Source organism: Lithobates pipiens, unplaced genomic scaffold (genome assembly GCF_037356315.1).
Source record: "Lithobates pipiens isolate NorthernLeopardFrog02 unplaced genomic scaffold, aLitPip1_a1.2 Scaffold_3, whole genome shotgun sequence".
Lineage (NCBI taxonomy): Eukaryota > Metazoa > Chordata > Amphibia > Anura > Ranidae > Lithobates > Lithobates pipiens.
In genome coordinates, this window is record NW_027507790.1 from 11027805 (window position 1) to 11055020 (window position 27216).

Below are 27216 nucleotides of genomic sequence, written 5' to 3' on the forward strand. Positions count from 1 at the left end.
CCTTAGGCGCTTCTATTGATTACAGTTCACAGTGTGTTGCACCAGTTAGCAGATATCACACACAAAGGCCAGAAAAAGGCTTTGTGAAATATTTTATTGCATAATCTTTTTTAATGCATTTTGTCAGGAGGGTGCCAGGGTTGGGAGGGTTAATTTAGGGTTAGGTGGGGAATAATTTTGTAATATTTCTTTGTGAAGTAGGGGTAGGATAGGAGAGGATATGGGCATTGCAATCATATGGGCTTTTCAGACTTTTGATATTGCGATTTTTAAGATTGTGTGTTTTTTTTGGTAGGGTGCGCATATAACAGCTTGTACCCCTCTGCAAGCTACTACTTGTGCTTAAGTTAAGGTGACCAGATTTTTTAAATTAAATCTGGGGACATATTTTTTTTCAATTGGCAAATGGTAAACTATTTTATAAGCATATTTTTGTCAAATTATATATGCAGTGTATGTGGTATGTGTTTATGGAATGATTTATGATATATATTTCTCATATTTTGTCCATGAGATAAAAAAAAGACACTTCTTAGAATTTTTGGGGTTATGACTACCAAATGTTTTGAAGATAAGATAGAGAAACAAATTTGTCAATGCATATTTTATATTTTATTCTTATCAAATAATTTTTGTTCCATAATAACAATATGAATTAACAATTCAGGACATGGTAACAACATTTAGGATATCTTTGAAACATAAATAATCAAATATTAATAGCTAACTGTTATAAGACTACAAATAATGTTAAAAGGAACAGTTGGGCACTTTAATGACTTCATCGAAAATTAAGTTTTAATGGTGTCAGGAGGTTCTTGAGCACTGTCTTACTTTATAGGATTAAACTGTTCTCGAACTGTTTAACCCCAAAGTCTGTGTTCCAGCATCGATCTCTCAGTGGCGCCTCTGATTGGCTGTAAGCAGTCAGCTGACGCACCCAGCCAACCAGTGACCCCCATTTATAATAATGGCTTGAAAAAGTTATGTTTCTTTTTCAAGCCAGTTTTATGAATGGGAGTCACTGAATGGCTTAGAACGAAAGCTAACCGCTCTCAGCCAATCAGAGACGCCGCTGGCTGACCCAGCAGGAGCCTTCCAATTTAGATAGATTTCTAAACCAGAAGAGTCAAGATGCTGGTAGATTTGTGCTGGAACACAGACTTTGGGGTTAACTATTAAGCCCCATACACACTATCAGATTTTCTGCTGATTTATATGCTTCAGATTTAACCAAACCATATAATATGAGGTCAAACCTTAGGAGTTTCAATGTGTATGCAATCAGGCAGGCCCTTACACTACATGATTTTGGTAAATCTGTAGACAAAAATCAGCAGAAAATCTGATAGTGTGTATGGGGCTTTAGAGATGAGCCAGTGCCAGGGACATCCTGCCACCATAACAACTTCATGTAGATTAAATTGTTTTGGTGCCCAGAGTGTTCCTTTATATTCCAAGCACATGCCATTGTTATGGGACTGCATGTATATGATTGTGATTGTGTGTGACTGTGTGTATGTTTCGTCTACAACTGCATTTGTTATTATGGGTCTATGCATGTGTGTGTGATTATGTCTATGAATGCATGGGATTGTGTGTCCATGTGATTTTGCATGCAATTGTATGTCAATGTATGTGATGTTAGATTGATTGTGTGTCTATGGTGTCCTTTTATGAAGCAGTGAAATCTATTCACTGCTTCATTATCCGGCATTCACATAGGAGATCTTTCTCCTCTGTATGCCAGTTTATAAAGCGGAGTAGATCGCTTCACCCTTGGAGGAGTGAAGCGATCTACAAACGCTTCTAACACTGGAGAACGGCCCCTAGTACTGGAATCTCGTGAGACTTTACGAGATTACAGTACTAGAAATTCACCGATACACAGAGATGTCAATTTATTAAGCAGTGATAAATTATCACAGCTCAATACACTGACACACGGTGTGATTAATGTTAGTGAAATAAAGAGTCCCCCTACATAATATATACATGTATACATACACAGACATTAAACATACATGTATATACACACACATTATATATATATACATATACACATTATATATATAAATATATATATATATATATATATATATATATATATATATATAGTGCCTTGCGAAAGTATTCGGCCCACCCTTGAACTTTTCAACCTTTTGCCACATTTCAGGCTTCAAACATAAAGATATAAAATTTTAATTTTTTTGAAGAATCACCAACAAGTGGGACACAATTGTGAAGTGGAACGAAATCTATTGGATAATTTAAACTTTTTTAGCAAATAAAAAACTGAAAAGTGGTGCGTGCAAAATTATTCGGCCCCTTTACTTTCAGTGCAGCAAACTCACTACAGAAGTTCAGCGAGGATCTCTGAATGATCCAATGTTGTCCTAAATGACTGATGGTGATAAATAGAATCCACCTGTGTGTAATCAAGTCTCTGTATAAATGCACCTGCTCTGTGATAGTCTCAGGGTTCTGTTGAAAGCGCAGAGAGCATCATGAAGACCAAGGAACACACCAGGCAGGTCCGTAATACTGTTGTGGAGAAGTTTAAAGCCGGATTTGGATACAAAAAGATTTCCCAAGCTTTAAACATCCCAAGGAGCACTGTGCAAGCGATCATTTTGAAATGGAAGGAGTATCAGACCACTGCAAATCTACCAAGACCTGGCCGTCCCTCTAAACTTTCAGCTCAGACAAGGAGAAGACTGATCAGAGATGCAGCCAAGAGGCCCATGATCACTCTGGATGAACTGCAGAGAACTACAGCTGAGGTGGGGGGGGGGACTGTCCATAGGGCAACAATCAGTCGTACACTGCACAAATCTGGCCTTTATGGAAGAGTGGCAAGAAGAAAGCCATTTCTCAAAGATATCCATAAAAAGTCTTGTCTAAAGTTTGCCACAAGCCACCTGGGAGACACACCAAACATGTGGAAGAAGGTGCTCTGGTCAGATGAAACCAAAATCGAACTTTTTGCCCACAATGCAAAACGATATGTTTGGCGTAAAAGCAACACAGCTCATCACCCTCAACACACCATCCCCACTGTCAAACATGGTGGTGGCAGCATTATGGTTTGGGCCTGCTTTTCTTCCGCAGGGACAGGGAAGATGGTTAAAATTGAGGGGAAGATGGATGCAGCCAAATACAGGACCATTCTGGATGAAAACCTGTTGGAGTCTGCAAAAGACCTGAAACTGGGACGGAGATTTATCTTCCAACAAGACAATGATCCCAAACATACAGCAAAATCTACAAAGGAATGGTTCACAAATAAACGTATCCAGGTGTTATAATGGCCAAGTCAAAGTCCAGACCTGAATCCAATCGAGAATCTGTGGAAAGAGCTGAAAACTGCTGTTCACAAACGCTCTCCATCCAACCTCACTGAGCTCGAGCTGTTTTGCAAGGAAGAATGGGCAAGAATTTCAGTCTCTCGATGTGCAAAACTGATAGAGACATACCCCAAGCGACTTGCAGCTGTAATGGCAGCAAAAGGTGGATCTACAATGTATTAACGCAAGGGGGCCGAATAATTTTGCACGCCCCACTTTTCATTTTTTTATTAGTTAAAAAAGTTTCAAAAATCCAATAGATTTCGTTCCACTTCACAATTGTGTCCCACTTGTTGGTGATTCTTCACAAAAAATAAACATTTTATATCTTTATGTTTGAAGCCTGAAATGCGGCAAAAGGTTGAAAAGTTCAAGGGGGCCGAATACTTTCGCAAGGCACTGTATATATATGTATACACATAAATATGACAGGGGGACATGGTTACAGTGTTGGGGGGTCTGAACGAGGCATAAGGAAGTTAATTATCTTCCTCTTTCCCCCTCAGATCCCCCCACATTCTCTCTTCACTCCCCGGTTCTCCACCTCTGAGATGGTGAATCGGGGAGTGTGAATTCTGACACAGATCGCCAGTGAAGCGCTGAGATCACAGCTTCATAAACTGACTGTTACTGTGTCATTCAATGTGGATTCGCAGTGTGTGGAGATAATCGGCGGGAGAACAAGTTCAAACACTTTTCCCCCGATTATCTCTGGTTTATAAACTGTTTATGGGCTGTGATCAGCGGCGATCCTCTGGATCTCCACTGATCACTGCTTCATAAACGGACACCTGTATATTAACCACTTTCAGACCGGAAGAATTTACCCACTTCCTGACCAGGCCATTTTTTGCGATACGGCACTATGTCGCTTTAACCTCCCTGGCAGTATGAATTATTTCAAATTTTAGGTGCTGAAAGCGGTACCATTATTTTGCATGGTAATTTGGCGCTTTATATTGTAGGACTGTAATTCTTAGGAATAATTCACTTAAATCTGTCCCAACAAGGGTCTAGGGTACGATAAAGTTTTAAACACAAAATCATAAACTATAATCAATAAATAACTATAAATAATAACAAATAATAATAATAATAACACTTTTTATTCAATACATTTTAGTAAATAATATAATCAAAAACACTGAAATTTTTTTTTGGTCAAACAAGGGTGCAATTTTATTCCCCGTACAAATGATCGGACTATCCGGCGTACTTTGCAGCGGAGATCCGCCGGCCTTTACGAACGAGCGGACTTGCACACACACGACCACACGGGAACAGACTTTTCCAGCGGACTAGGTCCGGCAGACAATCCGCCAGACTTTTGGTGGAGGGGCTCGCAAGGTGTCAATCTCACTGATGAAAGCAGTGGCATTGACTTCCTTCTCTAGTCCTGTCGTACCTGAAGTCACATTCAAAATGAACGGACTTTAGTCCGTGTGTGGGCAAGTCCGTTCATTTGGAAAGTCCGGCAGACTAGCACACAGACGAGTGGATTGTCCGCCGGAAAGCTGAGTCTGGCGGACAATTTTGAGTCAAGTCTTCTTTCAAAGTCCGCCAGACTTTTGGGAAGAAAAAGTCTGCTGGAGCGCACACATGGTCGAATTGTCCGGCGGACTCTGGTCCGCCGGATAGTCCGATCGTGTGTACGCAGCATTAGTAGTCATATTGCTTCAGTAAACATCCCAGGTATGGAAACAGCACAAAGTCCGACGTCACAGTCAGGACTGTAGAACCTGGTTTCTTTTCTGATTTTGCTTCCAGTGTCGTCACGCTTAGAGCAGCAAACCACACACATCCTTGTGGGTGCTGCCTTCTTTTCCGTTGGTGGAATGTGGTCCATAAAGTGAGGACCAGTCAGGCGTTCCGGGTTCACAATTCCAGCAGCACGATCTCCAGATCTATTTACAGTCGTTGGTGTTTGGTGCTTGAGAAATATAAGTTTGGCAACTTTCCAAACAAAGTCTGCATGAACCACAGGCTTGTCACTCTTTTTTTTTTTTAGAAGAATGAAAGCATTCCACAGGTACTGTTCAAGAAGATGCCTGAAGATTTCTTTGTCATTTTTTTTTGTTGATTTCTCATGGCTGGATAAAAAGTCATGGCCTGGTCAGCTCTGTCAACACCTCCCATGGTGTTGTTGTAGTCCATCACGACTTGTGGTTTCATTACGTCTTTTACAACTTTTCTGTGTACCATGACAGTAGAGGTGTTGTGAATAGTACTCATTAGGCACACATCATTTTTTGTCACTCCATCTCAGTGCCATCATTTTGCCTTTCTGCCAGACAACTATTTCTCCTGCATTGAGCTTTTTATTGCCAAAGGTTGGCGGCATGTCACGCCGGTTAGCTCTAACGGTCCCATATGCATCCGTCTTGTGCTGTAGAAGGAACTCATAGAGTTCTGGAGAAGTGTAAAAATTATCTGTGGTTACACAGTAGCCCTGATTCAGCAATGGCTCAAACAAAGTAAGAACGGAGGAGGTTGCCATTCCATAATTACTGAATCTTTTGTTGGTTCCTTTCCCGATGTAAAGGATCGAATTCCATATGTAACCAGTGCTGGATTCACAGAGCATGAATGATTTTATTCAATGTGAATTCAAACAAATATAATAATAATAATATATATAACTACTAAATAAATTATCCACCCTGTGACAAGTGAACACAAATAGTGTTAGGAAAATAGGAAAATTAATATACCAAAAACAAAATTGATACAAAAAATATATATTTCAAAAAAGTGTCCAAAAAGTCTTTATAAGTGTAGTGTCTTCTTACTTCATCCACCACACCAAACAGTGATAAGTGACTCCTCTCCCTTAAGAAAACACACTCACCGACTCCCAATGCCTGTCCTTTCGTATCAGGCTATAAGCGCTTTACAACCACACGACAAATGGTGAAACGATAATCCAGTAATCCACTGTGTATATTCAGATCACTCCACATGTAAAATAATAAAGGTGCTCCAATAGTGTAAAACAGTATGAACCACTTTATTGCACACACAGAAAACTCCAACCTTTACACTCACATTCTGAAAATTCCAAAGCCAGCAAAACTATTCAAAGGCACAGCAAACTTCTCAACTGGATAACACAATGTTAGGCTGTGGTCACAGCGGACCCGAGGTGTGCAAGCGTGTCTCTTGTATTTCTCACCCCCTCCTTGACTTCAAGCATCACGTCACTGGTGATGATTGCCGTACAGCCACGTCCCCGACATGTTTCGTCATACACTGACTTACTCATGGGACGAAACATGCCGGGAGCATGGCTGTACGGCAATCATCACCAGTGACGTGTGACGCTTAAAGCCAAACCAGAAAGTGGTGATACGATACTGTGTCCAGGATGCTGAGGAGGGGGGTGAGAAATACACCTCGGGTCCGCCGTGACCGCAGCCTAATATTGTGTTAGCCAGTTGAGAAGTTTGTTGTGCGTGTGAATAGTTTTGCTGGCTTTGGAATTTTTAGAATGTGAGTGTAAAGGCTGAAGTTTTCTGTGTGTGCAGTAAAGTGGTTCATACTGTTTTACACTATTGGAGAACCTTTATTATTTTACATGTGGAGTGATCTGAATATACACAGTGGATTACTGGATTATCGTTTCACCATTTGTTGTGTGGTTGTAAAGCGCTTATAGCCTGATACAGGCATTGGGAGTCGGTGAGTGTGTTATCACTGTTTGGTGTGGTGGATGGAGTAAGAAGACACCACACTTATAAAGACTTTTTGGACACTTTATATATATATATATATATATATATATATATATATATATATATATACAGTATATATATATATTTTTTAAATATATATTTTTGTATCAATTTTGTTTTTGGTATATTCATTTTGCTTTGGCACTATTTGTGTTCACTTGTCACAGGGTGGATAATTTATTTAGTAGTTATATATATTATATATATATATATAATATATATTTGTTTGAATTCACATTGAATAGGTATTTGTATTTATGATATAAGCGCCACAATTTTTTCCTTTTATTCATTTTTTATTTAAAGGTTAAAATATCAGCTACATTCTGTAATAATTTAAAGTGGCAGCTTGAGTTTAGAATTTTTTTTTTTTTTAACCTAGGCGCAGTGGTGCCATTTGTATAGGGGCGGAATATTTGAATACCAGCTGTTTTTTATGATGAATGATTTTATGCCAAATCGTGCTCTCTTAGATACGATATACTGTATCCAGCTGAGTCTTCCTTTGTAGGCCATTCGACTTTCGTTGATTCTGATGTCTCTATCTGGTACATAGGTCTGCTGGAAATGTTTCTGAATAATTTGATATACCTCCCAAATCTTTTTCAGTTTTGGTGCTGGATGAGAAGTCTTATCAAATTCTTCATTATTTTGAAAGTGCAAATATTTCATTATCAGAGAAAATTTGTACTCCGACATGATGGTGCCAAATAAAAAGAGTGGCTAGTAATTTGTTGGTTGTCCAATACCACTTCTGCAGGGGTTTCCCCACCACTCACTGAAGAATTATGAGGCCCAGAAACTTCCAGATGTCCTCTTTGGTCACTGGTTCCCACTTTCTGCTCTTTGCAAACCTCTAATGTGTAGCAGCTTGTTGCTCCTGATACCCATTTGCCTCAGTAACAATTTTTTCTGTAACCTCATCGGTCAAAAAGAGTTGGAGGTATGCCAATGGGTTGTCATCTTCCACATCCACTTTGATACCAGGTGCTCCAGTAAATGGGAATCTTGGGGGTGCTGCGTGCTCCGTACTGCAGTCAATCGAGCACCAAGTCCGTACATCACTGGGCACAGTCGCAGGATAATCACTGAAATCGCTTTCTGTGCCTGATGACGAACTTCCCCACAAATTGCTATCACTCAATTCTGATAGTGATATGCCGCTTTTGAGGTAGAGGTGCAGTTTTTTTATGCCATTGTCGCTCTGGAGTTTCCAGACAAAAAGTACAGTAAAACTGCAGGCAAGGGCACTGGATAAAGCACTGGGGGCAAACTAAGGTCAATTTTATTTTATTTAGTAATTTAATCCAATAGGATTACAATGTATCAGTGTGTTTGTGTTTTATACTGTTTGAATTTGTTGCCGGTTCCACCTCCCTGAGTCGCAATGTTCGCTGGGAACAGAAGCCAGGGCACACAGTGCATCGGGCGGAAGATGCGGAAGATCCAGCTGCCGTACACAGCTGGAGTACATCGCGGGATCCCGGGGACAAAGTAAGTAACCTCTTCCAGGATCCAGTGATGCGATCCCGAGTGTGGCTCGGGGTTACCGCTAAAGGTATTGAAATCTCACCCCATGCCACACTCGGGAATACTGCCAATGCGCAAAATTTATGTCCTTTTTTTCCCCCCACAAATAGAGCTTTCTTTTGGTGGTATTTGATCACCTCTGCGTTTTTTATTTTTTGTGCTATAAACAAAAAAGACCAACAATTAAAAAAACAAAACCTTTTTCTATAATAAATATCCCCCAAAAAATGTCTTCATCAGTTTAGACCAAGTGTACTCTTCCTCATATTTTTGAACCCCCCCCCCCCCCTCCAGTAAGCATATATTGATTGGTTTACACAAAAGTTATAGTGTCTACAAAATAGGGGATATATTTATGGCATTTATTATTATTACTTTTTTTTACTAATAATGGCAGTGATCTGTGATTTTTAGTTTATCACTGCGACATTGCAGTGGACAGATTGGACACTTTTGGCACTTTTTTGGGACCAGTGAGATTTATACAGCGATCAAAGCTAAAATAGCCACTGATTACTGTATAAATGTCACTGGCAGGGAAGGGGTTAACACTAGGGGTGATCAAGGGGTTAAGTGTTCCCTAGGGAGGTGTATCTAACTGTGGGGGGAGTGTACTGATTGGAGGAGGAGAGAGATCGCTGTTCATGATCACTTAGAACAGCAGATCTCTCTCTAATCCCCAATCAGAACGGAGATCTGTTTGTTTACATACACAGATCACCATTCTGGCTCTCTGTGGTTGGTGAACATCATGGCCTCCAACCGCGCGCATCATCTCCCGCGTCGCGTCGTGGGCGCGTGCTCCCTATTTAGCTTCTTAAAGCGGCCGATGTACAATGATGGCGATTCGCGCAGCTGTGCCAACCTGCCTCAGTACAACTGCGGTGGGTGGTCAGCAAGTAGTTAATGTATGTCTGTATGTGTGATTGTGTACCATTACATGTATAACCATGTTGCTGGTTGAATAGATTGTTGTATATGTATAAATGCAAACAAAACCATAAATACATTACTATCTGTCTAACCCTGGTTTTATACCTGGACCCTGATGGTCTAAGTCTAAGCCCTTGTACACATGGTCGGACATTCTGGCGGAAAATGTCCGATCGGACCGTGTTGTCGGATAATCCGACCGTGTGTGGGCTACATCTGACTTTTTCCGTCGGAATGTCTGACCAACAAAGTTTGAGAGCTGGATATAAAATTTTCCGACAACATGATCCGATCGGATATTTGTAGAGAATTCCGATCGGACAAAGTGCCACGCATGCTCAGATCAAAGTACGAAAGCAAAGCTATTGGCTACTAGGCTGAACGTGGTCCCATCGGAAAGAACGAACGTCATCACATTCCGAACGATCGGATTTTGTCCGACCGTGTGTATGCAACACCAGTTTTGGACAAAATCCGTCGGAACAAATCCGACGGATTTTGTGGTCGGAATTTCCCACCGTGTGTACAAGGGCTAAGAGCTAGATGTAAGCAATTTGAGTAACTTAATAAATATATCACTGCCATTTAAGAAATGAATTATACAGAGTCATTTGTATTCTGATACATTAAGTTAAAGTTATTCAGTTGCTACTGCATAAGCCATAACTTCAGTGGTTGACACGCACTTGACAGGCAGCTTCTTCCCTCTCACTCTCTCACTTACTACTTTCCAGCTACTACTGAGCATCATAACGTGGAAACGTAGCATACATCAAGGCCAGAAGTCAGGAGGAGCAGGATTCATCTGTCCTCCCTTAAAGTGGGGTGCCCCCTAAAAAAAAAAATTAAAAGTCAGCAGCTACAAATACTGACTGCTGACTTTTAATAATCAGACACTTACCTGCCCCAGGATCCAGCGATGCAGGGGAACGAATCCCCCCCTCGTTCCCCGCTCTGCTCGCAGCGCCGGCATTCTTACTGTGGGCACCCGGCTGTGGCTTCACAGCCAGGCACCCACTACGCCGCACAGTCATCTGGGACACGTGACAGGTCCTGGATGACTGTGCGGCATGAGAGAAAGTGATGTCACCAGCCAGGCATTGAAGAAGGCAGACTACGAGGGACCCCCTAGCAACAGGCATTTAGAGGTGAGTAAAAAAACATTTTTCCAATTATTTTTTTTATTTTGTTTTATGAATTTTGAGCTATTTTTTTTTTTTTGGTGGCAACGCACCTTTTAAGTTACAACCGGCCTGCTCCCTGCTGCATAACAGGACCCTGTACTGCAAGCAAGGCTCCGATCCCTGTGACAGTGGGCGCTGCTGCAGTCAGGCTGAAAAGGGAGGTATGCGGGGATGGGGAAGCACCGGGGACACACTTGGTCTGGGGACAGCATTTTCAGTCCGGGGACTGTCCCCAGAAACTGGGAATGTCTGGTCACCCTAGCTTAAGTGCATGCTAAAGCGTGTGCTCATGTGCATGTGTGGTACTGTGAATGAGCATGCACATCCAGCACTAGCACCAAGAGCATTATTTAAATCATAGCACAATGAGGAGTTCCTGAGTAATCATCAGCTCCCATGACCCATGACCTTACCTCCATGCTGGTATTCCGTGTATGATCCAGCTTGGTTCCTGACTCTGCTGTATCCAGGTTTGGATTGTTTGAGGATTTGCATCACTTCATTTACAGAACATGCACACAACTTTGAAGATTTTTTTTATTATTGTGAAGCAAACAACAAATAGGACAAAATAACAGAAAAAGTCAATGTGCATAACTATTCACCCCCCTAAAGTCAATACTTTGTAGAGCCACCTTTGGCGGCTAGCACAGCTCCAAGTCACTTTGGATAAGTCTGTATGAGCTTGCCACATCTTTCCACTGGGATTTTTGCCCATTCCTCCTTGCAAAACTACTCCAGCTCCTTCAAGTTGGATGGTTTGCGCTTGTGAACAGCAATCTTTAAGTCTGACCACAGATTTTCTATTGGATTGAGGTCTGGGCTTTGACTAGGCCATTCCAATACATTAAATGTCTCCCCTTAAACCACTCAAGTGTTGCTTTAGCAGTGTGTTAAGGGTCATTGTCCTGCTGGAAGGTGAACCTCCGTCCTAGCCTCAAATCACACACAGAATGGTACAGGTTTTACTCAAGAATATTGTGACAGACCTAGCCGGGACAGTGGCTTTTGGAGAGGACTGAATGCTAGCCTATTGTTTTGCGATTATGGGCCCTGGCATTTGGGCGAATGGTGCTCTTTGTGAGCTGTATGCCTGGGGACCCCTGAGGTGGTGTTACTTTAGATTCAGGTCCATGTCCCCCTAGACACACAGACTCTGCGAACCCTGTATATGCCCAAAGACTATTCTTGGTTGTTGATTCAAAACTCAACATGTTAATTGAGTGAGCTGATCACATTGTCCTCTGTACAATGTAGGAGATGGTGCGACTCCTAGTGGAGCTCCTGCTATTGTGAGAAAATGTCTTGTGGTTGTACTTATGATAATGTATAATCTACTGTGTGAAGCTCGGTGACAAGTCTGACCTGTAGTGAAATCCTGTTGGCCACAGAGTCACATCGGCTGCTTAAAGGGATTAGTTAATTAGCTCACGTTAATTTGTTACAGGTATATTGTTAGAGTAATATGAGCAGGAGGGGGAACCTCCTCTTCTACTGTTAAAAAGACTGTATTCTGGTTCTAATAAAGGGTCCATGTTAGCAGCTAAACAAGTGTCATCTTATTTTGTGCTTGTGAGCGGTTGGAATATCTGATATCTAGATGGGAGGAAGTGGTATGCTGACGGAAGCACTCAAGCAGAGTGTGGGACGTTCCGTTACAAATATCCCTGTGTTTAGCACCATCCAACTCTGACCAGTTTCCCCAATCTTGACTGCTGAAAAACATCCCCACAGCATGATGCTGCCACCACCATGTTTCACTAGTGGTGTTCTTTGGGTGATGTGATGTGTTGGGTTTGCGCCAGACATAGCATTTTCTTTGATGGCTAACAGGTTCAATTTTAGTCTCATCAGACCAGAGCACTTTTCTCCATACATTTTGGGAGTCTCCCACATGCCTTTTCCTGCCATTTTGTTTTTTGCTGAAAGTAATGGCTTTCTTCTGGCCACTGTGCTATAAAGTCCAACTCTATGGAGCGTACGGCTTATTGTTGTCCTTTGCCCAGATACTCCAGTCTCTGCTGTGGAACTCTCTAGGGTCACCTTAGGTCTCTGTGCTGTCTCTCTGATTAATGCTCTCTTTGTCCGGTCCGTGAGTTTTGATGTGTGGCCTTCTCTTGGCAGGTTTGCTGTTGTGCCATGTTCTTTCCATTTGGTTATGATAGATTTGATGGTGCTCCTACTGATCATCAAAGATTTGGATATTTTTTTTATAACCTAACCCTGACTTGTACTTCTCAACAACATTGTCCCTTACTTGTTTGGAGAGTTCCTTGGTCTGCATGGCAGTGTTTGGTTAGTGGTGCTTCTTGCTTAGGTGTTGCAACCTCTGTAGCCTTTCAAAAAGGTGTGTATATGTAATGACAGATCACGTGACACTTAGATTGCACACAGGTGGACATCATAGTTACATAGTTACATAGTTACATAGTTAGTCAGGTTGAAAAAAGACACAAGTCCATCCAGTTCAACCTTAAAAACAAATAAATAAAATAAAAAATAATCGTACAATCCAAATACCCAATTTTATGCCCACCATTGATCCAGAGGAAAGCGAAATTCATAGTCACTATTCATTTCACTAATTATGTGACTTCTGGAGGTAATTGGTTGCACCAGAGCTTTTTATGGGCTTCATAACAAAGGGGCACATGCCAATTATCGTTTTTTAATTTCTGAAAAATAGTTTTATGTATATATTTTTTTATTCTTTATTTTTTATTTATTTTTATAATTTTACTTCACCAACTTAGATTATTGTGTACTGATCCATCACATATAATTCAGGTTAAAAAAAAAAATGAACTTTGTTAATTGTTAATTGTAACAAAATAGGTAAAAAGGAAAGGGGGGGGGGGGGGGTGAATACTTTTGTAAGGCACTGTATATGTCATTAGCTCTAAACTGTTAAATCATTTAGTAACAAGAGATTAATCACTCATATAGCTCTAGGGTTAATAATTAGTATATAAACGATGTTTTAAATTATTTAAATTCTAGTATTTAGTCCTATTCCACATTTCCACATTTAAATTCATAATGCTTGTTTTACATAATGTAAACGTTTATCTCCTTCCAGACAATATTGACATATATTTTATACAGCTTCTCTTTGGAAATATGACTCTACGCTTTGTCCCTTAAGCAGTTCCTTAATCTCCTGGATTAGAGCATGACTGTTTTGCCACTGCTGTACAGAAACGATCAAAGCGAAAGGATGCCTTCACAGTAGTTAGAGGCTTAGTTAAATGTTATAGAAACGGGGCTGTTCAACAAACATACAAACATAAGATATCTAGGATATGTTAAGACACAGTTATCAAACATACTGTATAATATTTAGGACTCTGTAGGACTCATATATATAAGATATTGCAGTATGGTATATTAAGATATTTAGGACATAACCTTCAGTAAAGGAGTAAACTCCTTTGCTGGTGGACTGATTGTTTTGAGCTTATGAGTTAGGAAAATCAAGAGATGATGCACGTGGGGGCAGAGGTCCTTATAGTATGCAAGAGCTGCATGTTTATGCTTCTGAAGCAGCATGGAACTGCTTGCAGGCAGTCTATGTTAATCAATATGAAAATTAAAACCACCCTCATGGATGAGACTTTAATGGCAACACAAGCTGATACTGTAAATTATAACTCTTTTTTTTCGGTATAGTAGAATAAAAAATACAAAACTTTATTTATAACAAAAAAAGACAGAATAAAACTGTACATAAAATGTGTAAAGGCTATTTATATATATTTCCTATGTTACAACATAATGTATGCATAGTGTTCTCACAAATTATGGCTCACCAATTGGATAGTACCAAAATGGTGGACTATTAATTAGCCCAAATATCGAGCCTCACAATAAACTAAAACAAATCCACAGCCCTAAACGTCATACTTCTCCCAAGGCAGTTACCCAAAATAAATCCCATTTTCCCTACCACTGGGCAACATTGATGTTGATATATTATGTTTTAAAACTGACCCCCAATTACGCCTCTCCGTTTCCATTAATCATTACCCCATTGCTGTGATCTCAACCCAAATCATGCAATCATAGAAGTTTCCATCCCTCCCTGTCATGGATAGGCCATATTAAATCAGTAAAACTTACTAAGTCTTTTTCCACCCCCTACCCATCAATATTCCGTCCCTCTACCTATGCTTACTAGAGATGGATCCTCTCATTTAACTGAGGTTACTGATGATCTAGAGTTCCTCATCTACCCTTTCTGTGCATAGACTGCAAGGAGGACTGGAAGTTCCCAATATAGAAAAATATTATAAAGGCCTACAAATTTCACAACTTTCCTTACTACATGTCAACTCAGACGTACTCCTTTGAGTCTCCTTAGAACTACCAAATTACAACTCTATCCCAGTTACTGCCCTTTAGTGATGGACGAACGTTTCGCCCGGCGGTCGTTTCGCGGCGAATTTCCGACATTCGCGGTCCGCACGTTCGAACGCCTTTTTCCGTCGTTCGCCGCGGCGGACTTACGTGTTTAATGTATACAAGAACTTTAACCTTTGGTGACACGTTTATCATGTGATACAGGACAGCCAATTGAGACATGACAGCACATGGACACTTGGACATTCCCCCTAACCTATAAATACACCCGATCCGGTGGCCATTTTACATTCTTTCTTCTGTTACGATAGGGACAGGTTCCTGTGTGGAGTAGGGAGAGATAAACCACTAGCTATTTGGTACACAAAAGTTCTTTTCAGGACTGGTATAGGTGTTAGGTGTTGATAGGTTTGCTGTGCTGCTGATTCTTGCAGCAGCCTGAGTGTCTTTTGTTAGTTTAGAGAAAGGGAAAGGACGGTGTATGCTACAGGGACAGCCAGATTAGTCTTTCATCATCATCATCATCATCATCATCATTAGCTGTTACTATCAAGGTCCACAAAAGAGCTGTTCCAGTAACCACTAATCGTTCTCTTTTTTTGCCAATTTGTATAGGGACAGGAAGGAAGCAGTGTTGTCAGGCAGTGAGGGTAATTTTAAAGACTTGCTGTTATTATTAGTTCCACAAAGGTTCTTTTCAGGACTGGTATCAGTGGTACAGTAATAGGCTTGTACATGTATAATATTCTTTCTTCCAAATATAGAAAGGATATTATACTTGACTGCTGCCCTTCTGCTGCAGTCTGCTAAACATTCACAACTCACTTGTTCCACAAAAGTTCTTATAAGGACTGGTAACTTGGTATAGGGTGCTACGGTACATAGGCTTGAGTGCGGTACAGTCTGCTGTTCTGTAAGGACCGCTATCGGTCCACAATAGATAGGGTTGACGTGCACCACTGCTGACCGCTGCCCTATACTGCAGCAGTCCTTCAGCGGTATAGGGACTGACGTACAGTCTGCTAATCACTAACACACAACCTGCTTGTTCCACAAAAGTTCTTATAAGGACTGGTAACTTGGTATAGGGTGCTACGGTACATAGGCTTGAGTGCGGTACAGTCTGCTGTTCTGTAAGGACCGCTATCGGTCCACAATAGATAGGGTTGACGTGCACCACTGCTGACCGCTGCCCTATACTGCAGCAGTCCTTCAGCGGTATAGGGACTGACGTACAGTCTGCTAAACACTAATACACAACCTGCTTGGTCCACAAAAGTTCTTATAAGGACTGGTAACTTGGTATAGGGTGCTACGGTACATAGGCTTGAGTGCGGTACAGTCTGCTGTTCTGTAAGGACCGCTATAGGTCCACAATAGATAGGGTTGACGTGCACCACTGCTGACCGCTCACCTATACTGCAGCAGTCCTTCAGCGGTATAGGGACTGACGTACAGTCTGCTAATCACTAACACACAACCTGCTTGTTCCACAAAAGTTCTTATAAGGACTGGTAACTTGGTATAGGGTGCTACGGTACATAGGCTTGAGTGCGGTACAGTCTGCTGTTCTGTAAGGACCGCTATCGGTCCACAATAGATAGGGTTGACGTGCACCACTGCTGACCGCTGCCCTATACTGCAGCAGTCCTTCAGCGGTATAGGGACTGACGTACAGTCTGCTAAACACTAATACACAACCTGCTTGGTCCACAAAAGTTCTTATAAGGACTGGTAACTTGGTATAGGGTGCTACGGTACATAGGCTTGAGTGCGGTACAGTCTGCTGTTCTGTAAGGACCGCTATCGGTCCACAATAGATAGGGTTGACGTGCACCACTGCTGACCGCTCACCTATACTGCAGCAGTCCTTCAGCGGTATAGGGACTGACGTACAGTCTGCTAATCACTAACACACAACCTGCTTGTTCCACAAAAGTTCTTATAAGGACTGGTAACTTGGTATAGGGTGCTACGGTACATAGGCTTGAGTGCGGTACAGTCTGCTGTTCTGTAAGGACCGCTATCGGTCCACAATAGATAGGGTTGACGTGCACCACTGCTGACCGCTGCCCTATACTGCAGCAGTCCTTCAGCGGTATAGGGACTGACGTACAGTCTGCTAAACACTAATACACAACCTGCTTGGTCCACAAAAGTTCTTATAAGGACTGGTAACTTGGTATAGGGTGCTACGGTACATAGGCTTGAGTGCGGTACAGTCTGCTGTTCTGTAAGGACCGCTATCGGTCCACAATAGATAGGGTTGACGTGCACCACTGCTGACCGCTCACCTATACTGCAGCAGTCCTTCAGCGGTATAGGGACTGACGTACAGTCTGCTAATCACTAACACACAACCTGCTTGTTCCACAAAAGTTCTTATAAGGACTGGTAACTTGGTATAGGGTGCTACGGTACATAGGCTTGAGTGCGGTACAGTCTGCTGTTCTGTAAGGACCGCTATCGGTCCACAATAGATAGGGTTGACGTGCACCACTGCTGACCGCTGCCCTATACTGCAGCAGTCCTTCAGCGGTATAGGGACTGACGTACAGTCTGCTAAACACTAATACACAACCTGCTTGGTCCACAAAAGTTCTTATAAGGACTGGTAACTTGGTATAGGGTGCTACGGTACATAGGCTTGAGTGCGGTACAGTCTGCTGTTCTGTAAGGACCGCTATCGGTCCACAATAGATAGGGTTGACGTGCACCACTGCTGACCGCTGCCCTATACTGCAGCAGTCCTTCATCGGTATAGGGACTAAGAGTTTTGTCACAGGGTCATTTAAAAAATGACAGGCAGAGGAAGAGGCAGGCCCTTCCGCAGGGGTGGTAGGGGTAGGGCAGGAGCAACAGGCTTGAGCCAAAGTGGGAAGTTGCAGAAGGTGCGTTCAATTACTTTAAAGGATGCACCAGACTTGGTTGAGTGGCTCGCTCAGCCTTACTCTTCTGCACCCTCCTCATCCTCTCGATCTGCACCCTCTTCTTCACTCTCTGCTATGTGCACCCCCAAAGACACTACCACCAACAACACGACCACCACCACCACCACCACCACATACCTTCCGCTTGAGTCACTGGAATTATTTTCCGATCCATATCAAGAGGACATTTCTGATGCGCAGCCACTCTTGGTATTGGATCAGGAAGAGGAGGTAGCAACAAGCGCTACTCAGCAGTCTGACGCCAGTACCCAGATCAGCCCAAGGAGGAGGTTGGTCCCCGGTGTTGCTGCCTACTCCGAGATCTCTACTTATAGCGGTGGGGAAGGTGACGTTGATGATGACGTGTCTAGTGATGTCACGTGGGTGCCCACAAGAGAGGAAGAGGAGGGGAGTTCAGAGGGAGATATGGACCAGCAGATAGGGAGGAGAAGCAGCAATGACTTACATTGCACAGCAGGGACAAAGCAGACTGCAAATGTATCAGGAGCGAGTCATCGACCATGTACGGTCACATCTGGCGCTCCCAGGACACCGGCACATGGCTCCGCAGTGTGGGCTTTTTTTAACGTGTCCGCTGCTGACAATAGCGTTGCCATCTGCAATCTTTGCAGTCAACGCGTTAGTCGCGGTAAGCCCAATACTCACCTAGGGACGACCGCCTTAAGAAGGCACATGAGCAGCCATCACCGAGCCCAGTGGGAGCAACGGAACACACAAAGCCACACTGCAGGCTCTCACCGTCCAGCCTCGTCTTCTACTTCTCCTTCTCCTCTCTCCTCACAATTGTCCTCCACTCCACCTTCCATCACGCCAAGCTCACATTTTTCTGCAAAAAGGCAGGCTTCCGTGGGCCTAATGTTTGAGCGTAAAAAAATGATGACGCCGGATAACCCTCTTGCCCAACGGTTGGCGGCTGGCTTGTCAGAACTCATAGCCCGCCAACTACTGCCATATAAACTGGTGGACTCGGAGGCCTTTCGCAAATTTGTGGCCATTGGAACACCACAATGGAAGGTCCCAGGAAGGAAGTATTTCTCAGAGAAGGGCATCCCAGAGCTATATGGCCATGTTCAGCGGCAAGTGAATGTATCTCTGGCACACAGTGTCGGTGCCAAGATACATCTGACCACAGACACGTGGTCTAGCAAACACGGGCAGGGAAGGTATATCAGTTTTACTGCCCACTGGGTGAACCTTCTGACGGCCGTCAAGCATGTAACCCGTGGCACCCGTGTAGATTTGGTTTTACCGCCACGGATTGCATGCAGGCCTGACTCTTCTTCTCCTCCTCCTACTCCATCCTCCTCCCTCTCCTCCTCAGCTGCCTCCTCCTTTTCCGCTGCTAGCGTCTCTTCCACTGCACCGCCCAAGCTCCCCAGAACCTATTCCACATGCCAGGTGAGACGTTGCCATGCCGTGCTGCGTCTGTTGTGCCTGGAAGCAAAGAGCCACACTGGCCCGGCACTCCTTTCAGCTTTGCGTTCACAGGCAGATGAGTGGCTAACACCGCTCAATTTGACAGTTGGTAAAGTGGTGTGTGACAACGGTGCCAATCTGCTTAGCGCATTGAAACAGGGCAAAATCACGCACGTGCCGTGCATGGCACACGTCTTAAACTTGGTCGTGCAGCGATTCCTTGTCAAATACCCTGGGGTCCAGGACATCTTGCGGCAGGCAAGGAAAATCTCGGCCCATTTCAGAAGATCTTACACGGCCATGGCTCGCCTTGCTGACATTCAGCGGCGACACCATCTGCCGGTCAGACGTCTTATTTGCGATTGCCCGACGCGATGGAACTCAACCTTCTATATGCTTGATAGGCTGCTCCAGCAGAAACGTGCAGTTAACGTCTACCTGTATGAACTCTGCGAAAGAAACGGTTCTGGGGAGCTGGGTTTTTTTTCACCGCGCCAGTGGCTGCTCATGCGCGACACATGCAGACTTCTGCGGCCATTTGAGGAGATCACCAAACTGGTCAGTCGCAGCCATGGCGCCATCAGTGACATGGTACCTTATGCCTTCTTTCTGGAGCGTGCATTGCGTCGTGTCATTGATCAGGCTGTGGAGGAGCAGGAGCGGGAAGATGAGGAAGTCGCAATGCTGGATGAATTCCCAGGGGGGGCTACTCTATCTGAGACAAGTCAACAACAGGAGTCTGATGAGGAGTCAGAGGAGGATGGTGCCGGGGCGGATGAGCAGGAGCAAGAAGAGCATGCTTTAAACCTTTCTGGGATCCCTGTTGTGCGAGGATGGGGAGAGGAGAATGAAGAGGACGACATTATCCTGGATGATGAGCAGGAGCCAGGCCACCACACCGCTTCCACTTTAGTGCAAATGGGGGCCTTCATGCTCCAGTGTTTTAATAGGGACCCCCGTATAAAAAGCATGAGGGTCAAGGACCAGTACTGGGTGGCAACGTACTTAGACCCCCGGTACAAACACAAAATGGCGGAAATGTTACCGCCGTCGCAGAGGGCTGTCAGAATGCAGCACTTCCAGGCCTTGCTTCGAGAAATGCTGCATTCTGCTTTTGCGTGCGCTGGCAGAGGAGCAATTCCCACTCCCAGAGAAGGATTTGCGGGTACCAATCCAACAGCGCCTGCAAGAAGAGGCCGGTTTGAAGATGTGTTGGTGACTTCGGATATGAGGTCATTCTTTCAGCCGACCCATCGACAGGTGTCATCCGGATCCAGCATCAGGGAACGCCTAGACCGTCAGGTGTCCGACTACATTGGGTTAACGGCCGATGTGGACGCTCTGAGGAGTGATGAACCCCTAGACTACTGGGTGGGCAGGCTTGACCTCTGGCCAGAGCTTGCCCAATTTGCAATCGAACTGTTGGCTTGCCCCTCATCCAGTGTCCTGTCCGAAAGGACGTTCAGCGCAGCAGGGGGGATTGTGACCGATAAGCGTACTCGCCTAGCTCACCACAGTGTTAACTACCTCACATTTCTAAAAATGAATGAGGCATGGATCTCGGAGGAATTCAACACATGTGACCAGTAGACCATGTATATGTCTATAAACTATTTTTTTAATCAAGCACACAGACCTTCTTAATTCATTTGGCTCACTTCCTTGACCCAAAAAAGCACACCGTACTATATGCCCCTACCCTCCTCTTTGAAGAGGTTGAGCGGTGTCATATTTCTACTGGGGCTGCTTATGATATCCCTGTGCTGTGCTGACTTCCTCCTGGGGGTTCTTATTATGAAGGGATCACACTATCCCTGTGCTGTGCTGACTTCCTCCTGGGGGTTCTTATTATGAGGGGATCACACCATCCCTGTGCTGTGCTGACTTCCTCCTGGGGCTGCTTACGGTGCTGCTGTCAGTGCTGTATGTCACGGTGCTGCTGTCAGCGCTGTATGTCACGGTGCTGCTGTCAGCGCTGTATGTCACGGTGCTGCTGTCAGCGCTGTATGTCACGGTGCTGCTGTCAGCGCTGTATGTCACGGTGCTGCTGTCAGCGCTGTATGTCACGGTGCTGCTGTCAGCGCTGTATGTCACGGTGCTGCTGTCAGCGCTGTATGTCACGGTGCTGCTGTCAGCGCTGTATGTCACGGTGCTGCTGTCAGCGCTGTATGTCACGGTGCTGCTGTCAGTGCTCTGTATTACGGTGCTGCTGTCAGATGCCTCTATCACGGTGCATGTGTCATTCCGGTATGTCACGCTGCTGGTGATCATCTCCTGCACCCTCTTCTTTGCCTACCCTGGTCCCTGACCTTCCCTCTCCTCCATTGCCTTCATTAGCTCCATAGTCCTGAATTGTTAGAACAATTTCCCAAATAAAATAAAAATGCTTGTAGTTATCGATCCCAAATTCACCTCATACATGTATTATGTCATTGTCCAGATGGTGGGACTACGTTTTACCCCCTAATAATTACCACGTGGCCGCAAATTCGACATGAAGGTTTGCAAAGTTCGCCTCCCATTGAAGTCAATGGGGCCCGCGGCGAACGTTCGGTTTCGCGAACGTTTGGGTCCGTTCGCATTTCGCTTTCGCGAAACGTCCCGTCGGAAGTTCGTCCATCACTACTGCCCTTCTTTGACTTCTACCCATATGAAGCCAAAACAGTGCTCTGGACTACTGAGCTGGATTTTAGGCCTATACAAAGGCCTTTATTTACCGCATTACATTAGACCCAGATCCCTGTGTGGAAGTAGTTGTTGTTATCCTGTTTTAAACTAATAAAAATGATTGTAACAGAATTGAATCTCCATTTAAAGTGGTAGCCTACTTTTTGTTAAAAGATAAGATGACCTTTTGTAACATGTAACATGTTATATTCAGGGTGTAACATGTAACATGTTGTTGATGCACCAACCCCCATACCCCCTGTTGAGAGGAGGATGGATGGGGCCGCGGAGAATGGCCCCATCCATCCTCCCCTCAATATGGTGCAGTCGTCCTGTCTCCGTTACAGAAAAGCAGCCCCAAAGAATAATGTTTGCACCTCCATACGTCACAGTTGGGATGGTGTTCTTGGGGTTGTAGTCATCCTTCTTCTTCCTCCAAACATGGCAAGTGGAGTTTAGACAAAAAGCTCTATTTTTTTAGATGGGCCTGGACAGATGCTGACTTGAGCAGGGGGACCTTGCCTGCGCTGCAGGGCTTTAATCCATGACAGCATAGTGTGTAACTAATATTTTTTTTTGAGACTGTGGTCCCAGCTCTCTTCATTGACCAGGTCATGCCATGTAGTTCTGGGCTGATCCCTCACCTTCCTCATGATCATTGATGCCCCATGAGGTGAGATCTTGCATGGAGCCCCAGACAGAGGGATAATGACCGTCATCTTGAACTTCTTCCATTTTCTAATAATTTTGCCAACAGTTGTTGCCTTCTCACCAAGCTGCTTGCCTATTGTCCTGTAGCCCATCCCAGCCTTGTGCAGGTCTACAATTGTATCCCTGATGTCCTTACACAGCTCTGTGATCTTGGCCATTGTTGAGAGGTTGAAGACTGATTAAGTATGTGGACAGGTATCTTTTATACAGGTAATGAGTTCAAACAGGTGCAGTTAATACATGTAATGAGTGGAGAATAGGAGGGCTTCTTAACCACCTCAGCCCCGGACCAATTGTCAGCCTAAGGACCAGAGGTCTTTTTACAATTTCGCACTGTACTGCTTTAACTGGTAATTGCGCGGTCATGCAATGTTGTACCCAAACGAAATTTGCGTCCTTTTCTTCCCACAAATAGAGCTTTCTTTTGATGGTATTTGATTGCCTCTGCGATTTTTATTTTTTGCGATATAAATGGAAAAAGACCGAACATTTTGAGAAAAAAAGATATTTTCTACTTTTTGTTATAAGAAAAATTGAATAAACTCAATTTTAGTCATACATTTAGGGCAAAATTTATTCAGCCACATGTCTTTAGTAAAAAAAATGTCTATAAGCGTATATTTATTGGTTTGGGCAAAAGTTATAGCGTCTACAAACTAGATTACATTTTCTGTAATTTACACAGCTTTTAATTTATGACTGCCTATCTCATTTCTTGAGGTGCTAAAATGGCAGGGCAGTACAAACCCCCCAAATGACCCCATTTTGGAAAGTAGATACCCCAAGGAAATTGCTGAGGGGCATGTTGAGCCCATTGAATATTTTTTTTGTCCCAAGTGATAGAATAATGACACAAAAAAAAAAGTTTACAAAAAGTTGTCACTAAATGATATATTGCTCACACATGCCATAGTAATATGTGGAATTACACCCCAAAATATATTCTGCTGCTTCTCCTGAGTACGGGGATACCACATATGTGGGACTTTTTGGGAGTCTAGCCGCGTACGGCACCCCGAAAACCAATCACTGCCTTCAGGATTTCTAAGGGTGCAAATGTTTGATTTCACTCATCACTACCTATCACAGTTTCGGAGGCTATAAAATGCCAAAATAACACAAAACCCCCCCAAATGACCCCATTTTGGAAAGTAGACACCCCAAGGAAATTGCTGAGGGGCATGTTGAGCCCATTGAATATTTTTTTTTTGTCCCAAGTGATTGAATAATGACACAAAAAAAAAGTTTACTAAAAGTTGTCACTAAATGATATATTGCTCACATATGCCATAGTTATACGTGGAATTGCACCCCAAAATATATTCTGCTGCTTCTCCTGAGTACGAGGATACCACATATGTGGGACTTTTTGGGAGTCTAGTTGCGTACGGCACCCCGAAAACCAATCAGTGCCTTCAGGGTTTCTAAGGGTGCAAATGTTTGATTTCACTCATCACTACCTATCACAGTTTCGAAGGCCATAAAATGCCAAAATAGCACAACCCCCCCCCCCCCCTCAAATGACCCCATTTTGGAAACTAGACGCCCCAAGCTATTTACTGAGAGGCATGTTGAGTCCATGAAATATTTTATATTTTGCCACAAGTTGCACAAATATTAAAAAAAATTTTGCACAAAGTTGTCACTAAATGATATATTGCTCACACATGCTATGGGCATAAGTCAAATTACACCCCAAAATAAATTCTGCTGCTTCTCCCGAGTACAGGGATACCACATGTGGGGGACTTTTTGGGAGCCTAGCCACGTACGGGACCCCGAAAACCAAGCACTGCCTTCCGGATTTAAATATAAAACGCTACCAAAAAAAACTGTTAGCGATCGCAGTGATCAGGCCTGACTCTGCGATCCCTGCAGTTATGTGTTTATTGTTTTGTAAAGTGACAGTGATCGATCGATACTGCACTTGGGTGGGCTGGGCGGAGGCGCAAAACGCAGGTGCTAGCAGGTATCTGGGCTGATCCTGCTAACAATGCGTTGTTGGTGATCAAATACTTAAGTCATGCAATAAAATGCAAATTCATTATTTAAAAATCATACAATGTGATTTTCTGGATTTTTGTTTTAGATTCCGCTTCTCACAGTTGAAGAGTACGTATGATAAAAAAATTACAGACCTCTACATGCTATGTAAGTAAGAAAACCTGCAAAATCAGCAGTGTATCAAATACTTGTTCTCCCCACTGTAACTATATATATATGTAGTGCAAATCATACAATACAGTAAACAATCAAATAATAAAGTCCACATAATTCCGCAAGGAAACAGCCCACCACAAACGTGTTGTTATACATGCAGCCACCTAGTGCAGTTTAAAAACGCTCACTTTTTGGTGATTACCCTAATATGGTGAGAGTTTTAAAATTGCTCTGGTGGTAGCTGCATATATAAGGAGAATACTGGAAGCACAAAGTGAAAAGTGTTTACAACTCATTGGTGGTGGACTGTTTCTTCATGGAATTATATGGACTTTATTATTTGATTGCTTATTGTATGATTATGCTACATCTATATGGTTATATTTATGATGTGAAGTGAGGTGAAAGCCTTTTTTTATCTTTAGCAGCATTTTGAATAATTTATCAGTTTGTGATCATATTGGCACTTGTATTGTGACTGCGCTGAATGTTCACATGATTTTGATAATGAGATCTGCTAGTGGATTATGGTAAGCATTCATTTCCCAGTCCCCTCTGCATGTCAAAGGAATATTTCAGTTTTGGAATTTTCAGAAAGAGCAAGTAAAATGTAAGCAGCATTCTTTTCTAAGTTATGCTATGTGAATGGGACCATGCAACAAAGTAGGTGTTATCCGAATTTGGCTGCAAAAGTGGAAATATATACTTTCAGCAAAAGTTTGTTTTTTAACATGAACAGGGAATACAGCTTAAATCAGTTGTATGCCCGCAAAAAAAAAAAAAAAAAAACTGTAAGTCAAAAGCATAATGAGCTAGTATGCACTGAAGCGCCAGCATCACCTCGCGGTCACGGCTGAGGGAGCTGACATGTTCCCTCTGCGTTTCTTCCGGGTTGTCACTCCCATGCATGTGCCGGAGGTCTCTTTCCGGCAAGGAACTCTGATTTTCCTGCAGCATCCACCGGACATTTAGAGCGCCTGCGCCACTGACATCAGCGGCTGCATGCAAGGTGAATATCTCCTAAACTGTACAGGCTTAGGAGATATTCATTTTACCTACAGGTAAAAATGTGAAAGCGGGGTATACATGCTTTAACTGCCCAGTGCTCTTGTCTTCTCATACTGTCATTGCTTGTACACCCAAGGCCACTCTGCTCTGTGAAGTTCTGCTTTGCAAGTAACCAGTGTTATGGGAAAGCCTATTACCAAGCTTGTATTTCTATAGGACAGGCACTCTCAAATGTACCCTAAAAGTAATGGAAGTAAAAAGAGAAAGGCAGGTGCAGTCTATTTTCTCCACTGCAGGTGGTGCTCACCCACAGCGGCAGTGCAGGTGGAGGAGGAGGTCATGAGAAACCTTGGTCCTCTATGATCTCCTCAGTCACAGAGAAGCAGCATCCAATTGGATGTGAATTCAAAAATCTGGATAAGCTGCACTCTCACACACAAAATGTATCAATGTACAAGCGGGGGATAAGAATGAACAAGGTTGATGTGTTTCACACGATTTACATGCTTTGTCAAAACCACAAATCAACAGGCACAATACACTCTATTGTATAAGGTGGATCATGTGATAGTCCAGGTGTATCTAATGAAGTGATTGCAAAACAATCTTTTTAAAAAGACTTCTCTCATTTAAACCAATAACAATATGAAATCATAAAGTTAAAAAAACAATTCAAACAACAGCAAATAAAAACAAGAAAAGTTCAATACAGAAATATAATCTTACAAACCTTGTTGACTAAGTATAACCACAGATGGGGGCAAGTAGAAGATGAACAGGGACAAACTAATAACTCTAATAACTCTCATTAAGTAGCCAATATGCTCTCAAGGATGTCCAAAAAAATGTTCAAAAAACATTAAAAAAAAACAAACCCCTTAATGGTGGTGACATTTAGTCATAGAAATTAGTTAAGTCCCACTCAAAATTTAGGCCCATAGGTATTCTAATATCGAGGGAAAATATCCAACCTGTGAGCAGCGGGACATTTTCCTTCAAGCATCGAATTGGATGTTGGTATCCCATGTGACTTTGGTGGCCATCTTGGGTTAGGCAGAGACTATTTAAGACCCTGGCTCCTGGATTTGATGCGAATGGACAGGTCACCTCTCCATCAGGAACAGTGCTTAGCATCAGGAAAGGTTCCAGACATGTAGAGAAAATTTAAAGGGACATGCCATCAATCCTGGAAGCCTCCTCACTTGGGTACGGACCAGCC